Raw genomic sequence first — 12,509 nt, forward strand, 5'->3', positions numbered from 1 at the left:
TAATGGTTCAAAAGACTTAAGGATTAAAGAAACTTAATAATCAATATTTCTAGAAGAAAACTTCATAATAATTGAGTCAACAAATTTAATCACAAGTAAACGTTTTGATATTAACCATGTTACATTTGATGTCATAAATAATTGGATAATCAAAACTTCATTTATCTAATAATGCAAGCATTATAAAATGACATCGATAATCCAAAAACACAATTGATAAACTAGGAATAAAATTCCATATCAATAATCCATATGATATCAAAACCAAACAATATCAAAAACTCTTAAAATTCAACAATGTAAACATAAAAGCAAAAATAAACTCTTCTGACTTGAACATGGTCATCTCGAAAGTCCACCCCTTCTTTTCATCTTTGTTTGAGCAATCACAAGCTTGTTATAAAGCTCCAAAAACGAAAACTTTTTGTCGCTAAACAAAATTTCATTTCTGACTTCATTAAAGCTATCTGGAAGCCCATCAAGGATCATTATCTGTTGGGTTTCTGGGTCAACTTTCCCCCCCGACAAGTGAAGTTTATTGAAGTAGCCAAGCATGACTAGGGCATATACCCCTCTTCAAATACATCATGCCTTAAATGCTTCACAGCGATACCTGCTCTTACCTTAGAGGACTTTTCTTCAAACCACGTTGGCTTGTTGACCAATGGCCTATTGGGTTTGTCAAACCTCTCAAGGGCATTGCCAACACTGGCCAAAACGAAGCCCTTGAGATGACATTCCGCGGTATGCCACTGATCACGAAAATCCTTGTCCTCTCCTTGGAGATGGTATGTGGGCGGACGATTCTTGCTGAGAATCAACCTCAAGTCATTGATCAAACGATCAACATCAAGCTTACTTTTCTATTCCTTAAACAATTCAGAGTCACGCTTCCTTGAACTAAGTATGGCATAATAAATATCCCAAGTGTCAATCATTTTTCGTTCAAGCTGAGAACAAATACCAATAATATAAACATGTAAAATTTCAAGGAATTGCAAATAACCACAAAACAATTCATCAATTTTACATCCACAAAAATCAAGCACAAACGTTCTTCTACTAGGAAGCCGTGTCATATTCATGCAAGAAATTCATTATTTTTACTGGCCACAATGTCGACAGATAGTCCAGAGACCATAAGAATGGCATGGCTGACTAACAATGCTAAAGCGTATAACCATAAAATTAAGCACTAAGGATTCTTTACTTGTGCGTGAACTCCTCTAAATAAAGGTCGAACCGGACAAGCATCTCCTCCTATAGCTCCCTCTAAGCATTATTAAAATACAATCCTTATAATTACGCAGCAATATTGCTCCGGTAAAGACCAGTCGCGATATTACTGAAAAACTAATTTTACGATTTTAATAACCTTTATCTAGAGAAGTCAAAACTTACGAACTGGTAATGTTCCTCCCTTAAAGACAGGCCGGTCATTACTTCGCACTAAGACCAATTTTATGGAGGCCATATACAAACGTGTTGTAATTATCGCTTCATATTTTCTTGTTGGTGGTTTTAATAGTTTAATTATCACTTAAGCAGATAAGGCAGGTATCCACATTCAAAGAATAATTAAACATGTACTAGCTATGCATGCAAGGCAATAAGTACATAGGCGATGCACGAGTTAAACATGTACTAGCTATGCATGCAAGGCAATAAGTACATAGGCGATGCACGAGTTAAACTAGATTTTAACAAATAAAATCATAACTCAAATTAAATATCCATCTTTCATCAATAAAACATGTAAACACATTTACATAAGGTTCACATAAACATAATGACGAAACTTGATCATTTAATTAAGCATCTAAAATAAATAGATAGGATTAAAATTCCATCTTCACATAAACAAGATTATCTAGACATTAAGTCCAATCTTAAACAATCATACATTATTAGTTAAAATAACGTATCTTGATTATTAGAATCACCTTTTAATACTATTAGGATTTACTTAGATAGAATTAATCCATCATTATCCTAAAATTAATGTCTAGGTGTATATCATAAAAGATTAGCTAAGTCTCAATTTAAAATGCCCACTTGGATACATAAATCCGCATTTATCCAATTAAGACTAAATCCATTTAAAACACATCAATTAAATTTGAGAACTAAATTTCTCTTAGCTTTCATAAAATCATATGACAAGAAGAATCTTATTACATCTTTAATTCATTATGATGTTTTCTAGATGAAATAAAATTCACCTTCATCAAAATTAAAGACAAAAATTCAACTTAAATAAATAATTAAGGATTTTAATAGCAAAATTAATGCTCTATGAATTTTCATACCTTTAAATCACATTTGATGTTATCTAGATGAAACAAATTCACTTTCATCAAAATTAAAGATAAAATTCAAATTAAACTAGGAATTGAATTCCAATCAAAATCCAATTAATCATTTAACACTTTAATAATTTAGGATTTAGGTAGCATGTTAATGCCAAATGAATTTTTCACTTCTTTAATTAAACTGATGTTATCTAGATGAAATAAAATTCACCTACATCATATTGAAGACAAAATTCAAACTAGGAATAGGATTCCAATTAAAATCCATCCAATTATTATATATGTAATTTTCGAAAATTTTAAAGGTTTAAAACAATTGAAAAAACTCATGCCTTTTCCTTAGGTATATATCTAGGAAATAATTCCATAACACACCAATTAAAATATAGACAATTTTCAATTAAACCTTAAAATTAAAACATGAAAGCATATTGAGAGAATATTCTTTAAAAATCCATCCTTTTAAGGAAAAACCAAAAATTAGATCAATCAAATATTGAATTCCCTTATGTTAATTATCATGATATTATCTAGATGGAAAGAATCCATCAAAATCAACTAATTAACAAATTAAATCAACTTATTTGACCTAATTAATCAATTGGCAATATTTTAAAGAAGGCAATTATTCTCTTTAAATTAGAATCTTGACTTAATTGCAAAATCATTCTAATTCCTACAAGATATTTTAATTATTCTAGGTTTAGGATTTTAAACCACAATTATAAATAGCTTGCGTGTTAAGAAACGGAACGAAAACACGAAAAACAAAACGAGACGACGCAACCCAAACCCTAATTAGGGTTTGGGCCGCCACTGCCTCGCAGCAGCCGCCGCTGCCGCCTCTGGCCACCGCCGCCGCCTCTGGCCGTCGGGAACTGCTCCGCCGTCGACCACCAACTGGAACCACTGCACGCCACCGCCGCCGTCGCCTGGAAACGCCGAGTTTGTCCACCGCAAGCGTCGATCAGCTGCTGCAGCGACGAAGGAGGCCCACGTCGCCGGATCTGGGCAGACCCGACGCGCCTCCAGCGCCGTCGTCGTCAGTCAGCCGCTGCAGCAGCCGCCGGAGGCCCACGCCGCCTCTCCCACTGGACTGGAGCTCCCTCTGGTCGACGACCATCGCCGGCCGCCGCCCCGAGCTCCTCCTCCGTCGCGATTCCCGGTCGGCGTTAAGCTAGGTTTTTTCGAAACCCTAGTTTAAAATTTTATTTTTTTTTGTCGATTTTAATTAACTCGATTCATCGCGGTCGCTACGCTTGACCGCGATCTTAAATCTTAATTATTCGTTTCTCAATTTGTAACAATCTTTTATGTTCACACAAATATGCACATTTAAACATCTAGCTTTTAGCAATTTAAATTGTTCTAGCATATTAAGAACATAAAACTATAGATCTAATGAATACTTGTTTAGATCTAGAATATTCTTGTGAAAAACTCAAATAAAATTCGAGATTCATAATATTCTTTCATCGATCCAAGTATTCAATCATGGACCACTTTATTTCTTGATTCAAAAACATACATTCACTTAAACACATACATATATGTAATCATCAAACATATAATCTAGTACATATTACTTAGAATATATAGATCTAATGATGTTCATCATAGATCTAGAATATTTTTGTGAAAAACTTGAATAAAATTCAAGATTCATAATATTCTTTCATCGATCTAGAACATCATATCATAGATCCAAAAATAAATCAAGAAAAACATAGATCCAACACATATTGCATTATTTTCGAAAATCCCAAGTTTTTACACTACAATTTTCAAAAAATTCAATTAATCAAATACATAATCAGAGCCTAAAAAATGGCTCTGATACCAGTTGTTGGGACTACCGCAGCGGAAGACACGGAAACCAAACAGGTCCTTGACCGGATATGTTTAGGTGATTATGCATTCGACTCCAATTTCATGCAACAAACATAGATCTATAGATACAACATCAAATAAACACATAATCATGCATATTCGATGTAGATTCGATTGTTACCTCATAATCCATCATTGGATTGACGTTGCTAGCTGCACCACCCGGAGATCCTTGGTTTATCGACCACGAATCTTCCGTACTATTCCCTTGTCCTTGATTCTCCATCTGTGTGGGCGGATCTTAGATAATCAATTAAATAACTTTGAATGGATCTAGGGAAAACCAATACAAACACCAAATTGTCTAGATCTAATCCTATGAATTAGGATAGATCAAGAACAATAATCAAAACCCTAATTCTCTTACGTGCTAGCCACGAAAATCGAGACCAAGTGAGAGAGAAGAGGAGGCGCCGTTTTCTAGGCTAGGGTTAGGGTTTTGTGTTGTCTTGGATTGTGTGCTAGGGTTTCCCTTTCATTCATTATTTATAGTGGACCTTATTGGGCTAGTAAGGGGATCCATGGAATGACTTAAGTGTTGGGCTCACCCATTAGATAAATTGCTAATTAAATCAAATGACCCATGATTTAATATATTATCAATGGAATATTATTTTATTCCACTAAAGAATAATATTGTACTCCCACTTAAGTCACCAAATTACAAATAACTTGGGTCCATTTTATTTTATAATATTTCCCGCATTTAAGATTATCTTGATCCATCAATTTAATTCTTTTGTCTGCTATGTGACTAGAATTAAATTAATTCTCCAAAGAGTTTTTCTAGTTTGAAACTTTATTTATTATTCGTGGAATAAATTCCAACTGCGTAGATTTCTGAATAATAAATTCCTCTTTCAAACACCTCATTGGGGATCACCCTTTTAGGAATTTAATCATACCACACTGGGCACGCGAATTCTATGAAATAATATTCCAATACCTTCATGTTATTCAATTACTACCACCGAAGATATCATGAACTTGAGTTACGTACAAACTCTCACATATTGATAAGTCAAAGTGGCGTTTGATTGAATAAACAATATTGATATTAATATCATAGACTAGAAAATACTAAACTTTCTTGAAATATATTCTTTCAGTAGATAGCAATAAAGAATACATTTCGGATTAGATCCTTTCAGTGCTTTACCACACCGGTGTTACTAATCTCATCTTAGGTAAGAGAGAATTATCACAAACACCGCAACCGTTCCAATAGGTAGCCAAAGCCTATCTAGGTCGTGAATACGTTATTCTTCTTACTAGATCTGGCCAAGTCCCCTACTGGAAAACTCATGAGGAGATTCATCGAATTTCCCTACTTGACCTTCTTAGTAAAAAGCTTAGACTTGTTTATCATATTTCAATAATAAACCATTTATATTATATTATTTATTCTCATAAATAGGTAAATAAGTGGATTTGGCGTTTCTCGTATACATGTACGCTCGAAGCATCTTTTAGTATACAAACCCCAACAGCGGTGGCCCGCCACAGAAATGCGGCGTACGACAGTGTATTAAAAATCAATTTTCCGGCGATCCTGAAGTCCGATCAGGGAGTTTTACACACCATTCTCTTCGTCTTGAAAAGAGCTTCAAGGTGGTACTAAGATCACCTCAATTGGAGTTTTTTGGAGAAATTTATGGCCATTCTACCAAAGTTCAAAACTGTCAAATGCAGTCTAGGCGGAAATTTGAAGAAGGAAAGAAGATATTACCTTGTGAAGCCAAATCTTTTCCTTCTACTATGGGGAACGAAATTTACATCTTTCCTATTGCTTAGAGGAGACTATTTACCAAATTTAAATCCTTCTAAAGCCTATATATACCCCATAACCTAATTTATAGAACTCACCCTTCCATAGCCCCCAAAAGGGGAGTCTCCAAGACTCCTCCTCCAACCCTAATTCTAAAGCTTTTTTTTTGCAACATAAATTCCCAGAGATTAAAAGCTAGAGTACGTAATTGTGCAAGGAGTTGAAGAAGGATTTCAAGAACATCAAGAACGACAAGGATTCAACCTACGGGTTTTATTTGCTTTAGTTTTATATTCAAATTGTTTTCCCTTCAATCTATGTGTTTAGCTTATTCCATTATGTGTAACTAAACTCATAGGATTCTACGGATGTGTTAGTAACGACTTTGGTTATACAATTCCAATTTTCTATTTAATATCCATTTTGTTTTTACTTTGTTTCTTCCCTAAGTAATTCTGATGCTGCATGATTGAGTGACACAATCTTGCACGATTTAATATAACTTGCTTCATAACTGTTAAAGAGTTCTAGCGAGTTAGATCCACTTAGTAGACGCTACAGTTAGCTTCCCTTAAAACGGCACTGTTAATTGAGAGTGGGGACTTTTCAAGGGTCTTAGGAACTTTTTGGAGTCACGTGTTAGGATTGACAACCCTAATATTGTAATCAATGTCTGTATTGCATGAGCATAAGCTAGGTGACTCGTCCTATCAAAGTCATAATTGTGCTAGGGTATTGCAATTTGGAATTTGTATAACCATAACTGTGAACGCACATCCCTGGAATTCCTCTGATCTCTATCGTTTATCTCTTTGTTTTATTTGCATCTAGTTGTTATTTGCTTTCTATTATTTCTGTTTTCAAAAATATCCAAAACTTTCGATTCTTCAGATAGTAATTGAGTCCTAGTAGAAGATAGACAGTCTGTATTTGTTTTCCTCGTGTTCGATATCCGGTACTGACCTTTAGCTATACTATATATACTCTGTATACTTGCAGGTTTATTTAGTGCTAAAAAATAGTGCATCAAGTTATTGGCGCCGTTTGATGCACTTTTTATTTGCACTATAAATACCTGCAAGTATACAGAGTAGGTATAGTATAGCAAAAGGTTAGTACCGGATATCGAACACGGGGAAGACGTACACAAAGTGTCTATCTCCTACTAGAACTCAATTACTATCTGGAGAAACAAGAATTTTTTTTTTTTGAAAATTTTTAAAAACAGAAAATATTAAAAGCAGTAAACAACTAAATGCAAGCAAATCACGGAGAGAAAAGTATAGAGATAAGGGAATTCCAGGGATGTGCTTTCACTTTTATGGTTATACAAATTCCAAACTACAATACCCTAGCACAGTTAATACTTTGAAAGGACGAGTCACCTAGCTTATGCTCATGCAATACAAACGTTGATTACTAACATTAGGGTTGTCAATCCTAATACGTAACTCCAAAAAGCTCCTAAGACCCTTGAAAAGTCCTCACTCTCAATTAACAGTGCCGTTTTAAAGGAAGCTAACTGTAGTGTCTACTAAGTGGATCTAACTCGCTAGAACTCTGTCACAGTTATGAAGCAAGTTATATTAAATCATACATAATTGTGTCACTCAATTACGAAGCATCATGATTAACTTAGGGAAGAAACAAAGTAAAAACAAAACGGATATTAAATAGAAAACGGAATTGTATAACCAAAGTTGCTACTAACACATCCCTAGAATCCTATGAGTTTAGTTACACATAATTGAATAAACTAAAAACATAGATTGAAGGGAAAACAATTTGAACATAAAACTAAAGCAAATAAAACCCGTAGGTAGAATCCTTGTCGTTCTTGATGTTCTTGAAATCCTTCTCCAACTCCTTGCACAATTGAAGTACTCTAGCTTTTGATCTCTATGAATATTGCAAGTAGTAACTCTCTTTCTCTATGAATGTGTTCTCCCTCTTTTGATGAAGCTTGAGGTCCTATTTATAGGGGAAAATTATTCCTCATCATAGAAGGAAAAGATCTTCAAAATTTGGTAAGTCTTGGAGCAAATCTAGGGCTGGTCGGATTCGCCGCCTTTCTCCGGCGGTCGCCGCGTTGGAGTCCAGAGACTCTGACCCTTCGGTGGCGGACCGCCACATGTCCTCCGGCGGTCGCCGGGCGAGACTCTTCTCCTAGCGTAAATTTCCGAGGCGGACCGCCGCATGGCTCTGACCGCCGGGCGCCGGCGGTCGCCGTACAACTTCGCGGCGGTCGCTGGTCGCCGTCTGACTCCAGATTTCCAGACTATGCGTTTTTACTCCCCTTTTCGGCTCAAATATGCACATTTCTCACAAAACACGTCAAAATACCAAAATGTATAAAATATGCAAATAATGGACATGTTGAGTGATTTTGATAGTAAAAACGGACCAAATAATGGCCTTAAAACAGTGCAAAATCCGAGCGTATCACCGTTGTCGGGGAAGAGGAGTGATATCTTCAAACGGACAATTTTACTACTTGAGGAAGGCAAGGAGCGCAAGGAAGACATTTAGTTTATTTTTATTTTTATTTTCTTTCAGGTACTTGAGGAAGGCAAGGAGCGCAACAATGACTTTGTCCCATTTTAGTAAACTTATGATATGGGCAAGGACATGGGAATACGAGAGTCTTGAAGACTTGATGAGTGGGCTCTTAGAAAGAAGCAGGAGACGTGCAGAGGAGATGTCTGGAAGCTTTGACACTTCAATGGAAACATGGGAAAAGTGGGAGAAGAAACACGATATGATACTTGAACTAAGTTCTAATATGCTTGAAAAATTGGTGAATTCTTTCAAACCTTCTCTCTCTTTAATTTTAATTCCTTGTATTGCTGACGAAACTAATTTTGATGAAGATCCGCAATTAAGTCATGCAAGGGGGGAAAGTAGAAGCAAAGCAAAAAAATCCAAATTGAGGAATCATCTGAGGTACAATCTGTGTGGGTTCAATCTTATGTATCCTTTGTCAAATTCTGTGTTTGCACAATCTTCTGCTGCAACACTTGATAAGCTCCGTAGAGCGTGGGTGAGATATAAAGTTCCATGTTGATTGCTTTCTAGTTTTTTTGTTAATTTTCTAGTTTAGTTTATTTTTTCTCCGTAGAGCTGAAGTTTTCCTCCGTAGAACTAAAGCTAGTAGTTTTTTTTATTATTTTATTTTTTGCACCCTTCGTTTTAATTTTCATTTTTTTAAAAAAAATTTTTAAAAATATTTATTTTCGTTTTTCCTAAAAAAATTAAAAAAAAAAATTTGGAGCAAGGTTGGCGGTCGTCGCGTTAATTGCGGTGGCCCGCCGAAAGAAGAGCAGTAAGGACAGACCATCCACGGCGGTCCGCTGAGCTGCAGTCAGCGGCCGCTAGAGCGTGTTAGACGCGAGATTTTTGTCACGACCGCACTTTCTAAGGATAGAAAGCCCAGTTGATCGCGACTAGGGGAGGATGGAAGAAGCGGGGAAGAAAGGGGAAAACTGTGGCACAACTGATCTTGAACTGAAATAACTTGGAATATATATAAAAATCAGAGTGCATGGTACAAGAGAATGAAATCTCGACTTTTACATTGCAGCAGAAGAGTCAAGATCAGATGACATCGTGTATGGAGACACGACGCATCCAAGTACTATTCTATCGAAGGATCTTCATCGTCTATGCTCAACACCGCCCGCTGTCATCACTGCTCAACCTGCACATTTTTAAAACATATGCAGGGCTGAGTACTTGGTGTACTCAGTGGACACGTGCCGAAATATATTTTTCTAAGAACTAATTTTGTCAAGTCACTCCTAAGTAAACTCGGGATTTTAAGTAAAAGATCCGAGAACACTAAATCATTTTCCTTGTCATTATCAAAAGCGATCTGCTGTTCTATTTTCCTGGAACTTATGCCATATCTGAACTAACTTCTGGTGAAACGAAGTCACAACTCCTGGTGAAATAAATTCACAAACTCCTGGTGAAACGAATTCACAACTCCTGGTGAAATGAATTCACAACTCCTGGTGAAACGAATTCACAAACTCCTGGTGAAACCAATTCACAACTCCTGGTGAAACTAATTCACAAACTCCTGATGAAACTATTTCACAAACTCCTGGTCTAGTAGGGACATCGCCCTTGCTAGACAATCAGATAGGCAAAGTTCAAAATAAAACATGGCTTGACATAACTTTCAAAAACTTCCTTTCCTCATAAACATTTTCGACTAAACTCATTTCTATCGGTCAAAGCCGAACAAAATATCAACGAAGGCTGACAGTTCACAAGCACCCGTAAAGCAACACATAATGTCACATAACTAAATAACATCACTTTCACTTGATGTAAATAGCACTCATCATAAAATATTGTTCATGAAACTGTAAATTTAAACTGTACTTTTCATATCACCTTGGCACTCTTCATAAAAACCATACTTTAAACATAAAGACAACAATCGTATCTTAAATAGAAAGCCCACCTCGTTCGCTTAAAACTCCTTAAATTGATTTTTCCTCACTCCGCCGCAGATATAGCCTTTTGAAAGCAAACAACGTACTAATAAGATTCAAGAAGTTCTCATACTTATAAGAATGCATGCCCCTAATTAATTCTCTTATCCTTCGTTCACTTCTAGGAAATTTTTAGAAACTCGCATATTAATTAAATCGGGAAATTTAATTAATAGCACTTCTTTATTAAACTTAATTATTTTCGTGGCTCGAGAACGTCGTCTCTCTTTCCTCCTATTTCCTTAGTGGCCGCCCAAGGCGTCGCGGGGCGACGCCGGTCGGCCCTTCGCATCTCGCAGTTAAATATCTTCCATCTTCGGAAACTTAGCAAATTATTCGGGAATTAATCAATTGAGCTCCAACTCAAGTCCTTAAATTAATCCCGTCCAACAAATAACTTTTTAAGTCCAAAATTAAGAGTTCTCGGCCCAAACAGTAAATCTATTGGCCCACTAATTAAATAGCAATCCCTCAATTAAAACTAGAGTCCAATATTTTATAATATCTAGGCCCAAGTCTCCCTTTTATTTAAATACTTACGACCCAAACTTAATTAAATAGGGACCCAACAACAATCATTTCTTTGGCCCAACATCTTAATCAATTACTAAGGCCCAAACATAATATTACAAAGTCCAAATCTAGGCTCCCTTCCATCCATCGGTCAAACTCTCTCTTTCTCTCCTACATTTCTCAAAATCAAGAATTGGGGAAAACCTGATCGGAGAAGAAATGGCGGTGCCTCCTCCACTCTCCGCCCCGCGACCTCTCCAGCGAATCGCCATCTCCGGCGTTGCCGGAGCTCCCTCCTTCTTCTCCTAAAACCCTTTCTCTTCTCATCATTTAACCCCACAGTAAATCCCCAAATTAAAATCACATCGAAGAACCCGGCGGCGTCTCCTCCTCGTGCTCGCCGCTGCTCCGGTCGGCGCCTCCTCTGCGTCGCCGGCAGCGCATAGCACGCACCGTCGCTGCTCCATCGTCTTCTCTCTCCATCCCTTCACTTCCTCGGCGGAATCGCGCCTCACCTGCGTCACCGGGCGAACTCGCCTCAGAGTTCTCCGAGGAGCGCTCTCCGTCCAGCGCCGGCGTCCTCGGCGAACCCAGCAGTAGAGAGGAGGCATCGCCTCCTTCTCTCTCTCTCAGTCGCGGCCTGCAGCTGCTCCGCGGAAATTTTCAGACTCCGTCGACGCTCGCTCGTCGCCCGGCAGCCCCTCCGCCTAAGCTAAGCTTCCTCCCTTCCCCTTCTACTCAATTTCTACAATAAAAACAAAGCTTTGGGGCTCTCTAGTGCTTATTGATTCGAAGCTTGGCTGTACTTAATCACTGGAAGGAGCTTGCTATTGTTTTTGCTACACTTAGTCTTGTTTCTATGATTGTCATACTTATGGCTGTACTTAATCTAAGCTCCCTCCTTCTTCTCCTAAAACCCTTTCTCTTCTCATCATTTAACCCCACAGTAAATCCCCAAATTAAAATCACATCGAAGAACCCGGCGGCGTCTCCTCCTCGTGCTCGCCGCTGCTCCGGTCGGCGCCTCCTCTGCGTCGCCGGCAGCGCATAGCACGCACCGCCGCTGCTCCATCGTCTTCTCTCTCCATCCCTTCACTTCCTCGGCGGAATCGCGCCTCACCTGCGTCACCGGGCGAACTCGCCTCAGTGTTCTCCGAGGAGCGCTCTCCGTCCAGCGCCGGCGTCCTCGGCGAACCCAGCAGTAGAGAGGAGGCATCGCCTCCTTCTCTCTCTCTCAGCCGCGGCCTGCAGCTGCTCCGCGGAAATTTTCGGACTCCGTCGACGCTCGCTCGTCGCCCGGCAGCCCCTCCGCCTAAGCTAAGCTTCCTCCCCTTCCCCTTCTACTCAATTTCTACAATAAAAACAAAGCTTTGGGGCTCTCTAGTGCTTATTGATTCGAAGCTTGGCTGTACTTAATCACTGGAAGGAGCTTGCTATTGTTTTTGCTACACTTAGTCTTGTTTCTATGATTGTCATACTTATGGTTTACTGATTTTGGAGTATCCCATACTTGACTAAGCATTG

Source organism: Salvia hispanica, chromosome 4 (genome assembly GCF_029641045.1).
Source record: "Salvia hispanica isolate PSC_SH4W2 chromosome 4, Shi_PSC_v1, whole genome shotgun sequence".
Lineage (NCBI taxonomy): Eukaryota > Viridiplantae > Streptophyta > Magnoliopsida > Lamiales > Lamiaceae > Salvia > Salvia hispanica.